Genomic DNA, 5911 nt, shown 5'->3' with positions numbered 1-5911 from the left:
TCCTCTTTGTTATATTTCCCCTTGATCATGCCCTATCAGGTCTGACTGATGCTATTGACAATCATCTCCACAAATGTAGTTTGTTTGATTCCTGTAATCTTTTTTGAGTGTGTTAGTCCAGGTGGACTAGAGAAACAAATTCATAGACACACATATGTATATAAGAAAGAGTTTTATATACAAGAGGAATTGAACATTGCAAAAACATCCCATCCCAGTCCAGATCAAGTCCATAAGTCTGATATTAGTCCATATGTCTGATACCAATCTATAAAGTCCTCTTCAGACTCATGAAACACATGTAATGATGCCAAATGTAGAAGATCACAGGCCAGTGGGTATAAAGTCTTAGGGTCAGTGGCATTGTAAGCACCTCAGTGCTGGCAGAGGTCTCTCTGTGGCTTCTCTGCTTCCGAGGTCTGGTTGCGTCCATGTGGCCTGTCTTCTACTATGTCTCCCAGGGTGTGGCAGAGAGAGATAAGGAGGAAGTACCAGATTTCCCAGAATTCTCAGGAGAAGGCCATGCCCACACAGAAGTCTCATTGGTTATCTCAAGACTGACAGCCTAGACTCCACCCCTACACTCTTTATCTTTAAAATATCACCAGATTAGGTGACTACAGGAGTGAAATCTACATGTGTAATCACTATTTATACTATTGACCTAAGATATTTGCAATGAATAAGTCATGGGACTTGCAAATTTCTGTGATATAATCTCCAGGATTAATCATCAAAGCCATAATTTCCAAATACTTATCCTTCCCCTTTGTTTTCAACTTTTTTTACAGTCACCAATAATTATCAATACATCTTGACTCCGTATTTAATCAATTTAAGACTGCCAAAGTTTATAAAAATCTGTAATTTTCAGGTCTTTGGTATTAATGGTTTATGCATAAACTTGATTATTGGTTTTTCTTAAGGTTGGGTTCTCTAGAGAAGCAAATCTAGTGGTATATATGCACATACATCATTATATATTTCTATCCCTACATATCAATCAAGAAAATGGCTCACACAGTTGTAAAACTGGGCCAGTCCAAGTCCACGGGTTAGATGTTAAGTTAGAGGATTCTCCGGAGATGAGTAGCTTTGGGAGCTGATGGATCTAATATCATCAGGAAGACAACCCACTGGCAAATGAAGAGAGGGATGAATCCAAGGTTATCTGGTTAAACTTGTGACAGGGAAGGTATATGAATCCAAGGTCAGCAGGTCAGATGGCTGACTATTGATGGCTCCTGGGATCAGCGACAATAAATCAAAACATTGGTTAAAGTCCAAAGAACCAGAGGTTGATGAGCCAGATGTAGGATCCAGACAAATAAAATGACAAAAATAAATTGTTCACAGTATCTGTTTAAATAGAAAGTAGGTAACAACTCCATGGAGACTTCCTTTCGATTGTATTAGTGCTGTGACTTGAGTAAGAGGGTTGCATTTCATATTTTTCTTCTCACAGAAGATTTCATTATGGAGTTACTGCAGTGTTTGGTCATTGTGTTAGTCTGGGTTGACTTGAGAAGCAAATCCAGAGATATTCATCTATCTATCTATCTACACTATAGAACCTTATATCAACGAGTAATTGTATATTAATAAAACATCCAAGCCCAGTCCAGATCAAGTCCATAAGTCTGATATTAGTCCATATGTCTGATACCAATCTGAAAATTCCTCTTCAGACTCATGCAACATACGCAGTGACACTGAATGCAGGAAGATGATAGTCCACTAGGTGGAAAGTCTAGTGGATCCAGTGGTGGTGGACTCATCTCAGGGCAGGCAGGGGCCTCCGCATGGCTACTCCAGCTCCAGGGCTCTGGTTCCATCAGTTTAGCTCCATGTGTCTTTTCAGCAGGATGACCAAGCAGAGAGTGTGGGTCTGGCCTCTAGTGAACTAGTTATCTGCATAGCACCTCCAAATGAGGTCATCAAGCAGAGACCTGAGACAAGCTAAACTCCACCCCTTCACTCTTAATAGTTTCAAGTTGACATCAGATTATGTAACTACCACAGTTACATAATGGGATTACTAGGTATTTACTGCCAAATTATTGAGAACCCTGGCCTAGCCAAGTTGTCACCAAACATAACATCATAGTTGCATAATTGGCATGTTGATATTATTCTATCACTGTTAGTGTTGTACTTTAGCATAGATCTTGAAATGATTCTTTTGACCATAAGAGTGATGCTTTTGATTTTCAATTTATCTGTCCCATTTTAGTATATCATATGTTTCTCTAATTCAAAATAGTTAATACCGTCTATTTCAGCTCACTAATTCTTAGAGTAGTGATTGATTTTTTTTCTTTTAAATATGGAACGCTTCACGAATTTGTGTGTCATCCTTGTGCAGGGGCCATGCTAATCTTCTCTGTATCGTTCCAATTTTAGTATAGGTGCCGCCGAAGCAAGCACGTAGTGATTTATTTTTATAAGTTCTATTTAATTTTGACCACTTCCACTTTTCTTAGGGCCAAATTTTGCTTATTTCACATTATTAATAATGCACTTGTATTATTAGTAACTTGTGTTATTCTGATTTCTCTAGGGAAGCAAAATCAATGATGTTTGCATGTATATGTATATAGGAAGAGATTTATATCAAGAAATGGCTCAGGTAGTTGTAGAAATGGCTCAGTCCAGTCCAGTTGAGGTACATGAGTCAGATGTAAGCTGAAGGCTTCTCCTGACTCCTGAATCTGCAGAGGATGTTGAACAAGAAGCAGGAAGACCACAGGCTGGTGGATATTTAGCTGAATTAATCCAAGTTTGGCAATTCGCTGAATTCTTCTGGGATTGGTAGGCGATACTACAAGAAGTCAATGAACCAGATGCAGGATCAAAATCCAGCCGTAGAAGTCAGCTGGTTTCCACACCCTGTCAATTTAGACTAAGGGCAGGTCACACCCTGAATGAAACCTCCCTCAATCATATCAAGGCGACCAGATTAAGCAGGTCTGTTCACTCACAACTGCTTGGCTGCTTCACAGAAGATCCCATCAAGGAGTTGACGACTCAGTGATTGATCATGTTATGGGAGAATCCCCGGTCATCCAAGTTGACATAAAACATAACTATCACAGTACTTCACACATTATTAATGGCTATTCAGAGAGACTTCTCCTTTTCAGTAGTGCCACATCATCAAATGGAGATCTTGACAACTTGATCCCATTCACAAATTTCAACTTTTTGGGAGACAGCCCTCCTCACTTATATTTTGAGTACCTTTGAATCTGAGGGACTAATCTTCTAGCACTGTATCCGTCAATGTTCTGCAGCCACTTATAAAGTCCTCACTGGCAAATTATTTTCAGAAGTATATCACCACATTCACCTTCCTGGGCTGACTTTATCTGGAAGCTCTGTTCTAACATGTCCACCATAAGTGACCCTTTGGGTGCATGAATTCCCAGTGGCATAGCTTCCTGCATCACAGCAACACACGAGTCGCTACAATATAGTAATCTGACGGATGCTTGTGGGTGAGGAGAAGAGACCCCAGTGAAAAAGTTACTCAGGTTTTGTGAAAGGACTGTATACGTGATCCGAATTCTGGGAAAAAAAGGAGAAGTCATCAGAAACATTGAGGTGGAAGAATTTGGAAATTTTGAGACTTTTTAATGCTTTTTCTTGTATTCGATTACTGTTAAACTCAGCTTCATACTGACTACAAAGTGCTTAATTTCTGTCATGTGTCTTCTCTGGCTTACTTTTAAAAGATATCTATCCTTTGAGTGTCTTTCAGATAGAAGCTTGGATAAAACATGTAACTATCCGTGGTGTCAGTTAAATATGTAATAGTCATTTCAGTTTCAAAAATCAGAAATAGTCACTATAGACTCACATGGCCATTCTCTAAGGGCATTAATATCTTGCGGCTCAGTTGTTTTTACTTCTTCCTGTTTTAAATAATATTCCAAGGAATCTTGTTAGTTTTGAAAGTATTTGTTTAATTGCCTATTTAATTTTGTAATTAATTAAAAACCAGATATTTCAGAAACCCATATTTTACTTTAAATTCATGGATAGTGCTGTTCCTTCATTCACTCACTTAGCAGACATTTCTTTGAGACAGAAGGGTAACTTCAACAGGGTGGATAGAGAGGCCTGGCTCTGAAGATTTACAATGAGATCTGAAAGGAATCAGCCACTAGAACATTCATAGGAAAAACTTTTAAGCATGCTTCAAAGCCTCCAAGGCAGGCGTCCTCAAACTATGGCCCGCAGGCCACATGCGGCCCACAGAGGACATTTATCCGGCCGCCCGGGTGTTTTTGGCCCATTTGTTTTTTTACTTCAAAATAAGATATGTGCAGTGTGCATAGGAATTTGTTCATAGTTTTTTTTAAAAACTGTAGTCCGGCCCTCCAACGGGTCTGAGGGGCAGTGAACTGGCCCCCTGTTTAAAAAGTTTGAGGACCCCTGCTCCAAGGCAAGAGTTACTTATATTTTGTGATAAAGCTCTAAAAAGATACCTGAATTCAGTCAGAAAAAGCAGCATCCATCATCATATTTGAACAGGAAGATGGAAACACTTGAAAATTTGGTGACTTTTTAAAAGCATGCTTGTTTATTTTAAAGATGAAGAAATCAAGGCCCAGTGTGATTGATTTTGTTTTGGTCCTTTACTAGTTAAATTGGAACCCAGGTCTCCCACCTTCCAGTCTATTGCTTTTTCTACTAAACACAGCTATGGTTCTTCTTGAAAACACTAGAAGTATTATTAAGTATTGGATACTAGACTTGAGAGTTTCAATTCACACCCACAAATAACTGAGAAACAATAATTTCCCTTTTCTTTATAATCAATAACAATTGCCAAGACCATATCAATCATTATGATTTTCATTCCGCATTATGAAAATTCAAGGTGTACCTTGGGTTACTCAGGGATCTACTGACTTGACTATATATCACGGAAGTCTTCAGGTATTTTCAGGACAGTGTAAAGGAATTCCTAGGGCCATGTTTAATTTCATGTGGTCCACTTCAATCTGAAACATGAGTGTTCATCGTGTTTAAAACATGAAATGCTTTACCTTTTTTACCATTTATAGTCATTGATTTGTGGGCTTACTCGATGTATTTGCCATACTATATGGCTTTTCTTCTTGATAAATTTGTAAAAGTAAAATGTTGAGACTAGTAATTTATATAAATTGCATAGTCGCTTTATATTTAGCAACCTTTCTATTTCTACTAAAGTACCCTTGGTATCACAGAGGTTAAAGCTCTCAGTTGCTAACTAAAAAGATCGGCAGTTTGAACCCATCAATGGCTGGATTTGAAACTTTTCGTTAGCAGCTGGTGTGCCGCCCACACCTGTCTCATGTTTCAGTTGAGAGAGCCTGTCCCCTCTGTGCCAGAAACAGATAGAGCAGTGGGGTTGGCCAGATGCCCTGTGATGTGGATGTGCATGCACAGGCAGAACAAAGAGGTACTCATTGTCATGGAACAGGGAAGGCGTCCCCCGATGATGGAGACACTGAGAGAGAGGGAGGCTCAGTTTCCAGACACCATTGGCACGAAAGTTCCAATCCTGAGACTGATCAGAGAACCCGAATGAGAGCCAGAAAGGCTACAACGGATTGACTTCCCAACAATAACCTAATGTGACCAGTACAATTTGAATTAACGCTATCATGTTATAATAAAAAATGAAGCTCCAATATCAGATTCTCATATCCTGAGTTTACAAAGGAATTAACCAAGGACATGTACTGAAACTCTTGGATCCCTGAGCTTGCTAATGATCTAAAAATGGTACAAGAAGTGGAAAAGAGGAAGGATTTAGTTAGGGTATTTTATTATGGGAGAAAAGTGTTGCCACACTGTGAAGTCCCCTTCTTCCAGAGGAGAAGGAGGAGCAGGAGCAGGAGGAGGAGGAGAAGGAGGA

The 5911-nt window shown here is 39.3% G+C and overlaps 1 protein-coding gene and 1 non-coding gene across 2 annotated transcripts in view; one reads left to right on the top strand and one right to left on the bottom strand.

Moving 5' to 3' along the window:
• FRK (fyn related Src family tyrosine kinase) overlaps positions 1 to 5911 on the top strand; it is a 134961-nt gene that overhangs the window by 104515 nt on the left and 24535 nt on the right. The window lies entirely within an intron of this gene.
• Positions 2321 to 2427, bottom strand: LOC115871049. The gene has a single exon (XR_004047038.1). It is a non-coding gene; the product is annotated as a U6 spliceosomal RNA (small nuclear RNA).

This window comes from Echinops telfairi, unplaced genomic scaffold, assembly GCF_000313985.2.
Source record: "Echinops telfairi isolate 266 unplaced genomic scaffold, ASM31398v2 ScPeMD7_3533;HRSCAF=4204_0, whole genome shotgun sequence".
Lineage (NCBI taxonomy): Eukaryota > Metazoa > Chordata > Mammalia > Afrosoricida > Tenrecidae > Echinops > Echinops telfairi.
Note: the sequence above shows the minus strand (reverse complement) of the source record. Positions and strands in the feature narration are given on the sequence as shown.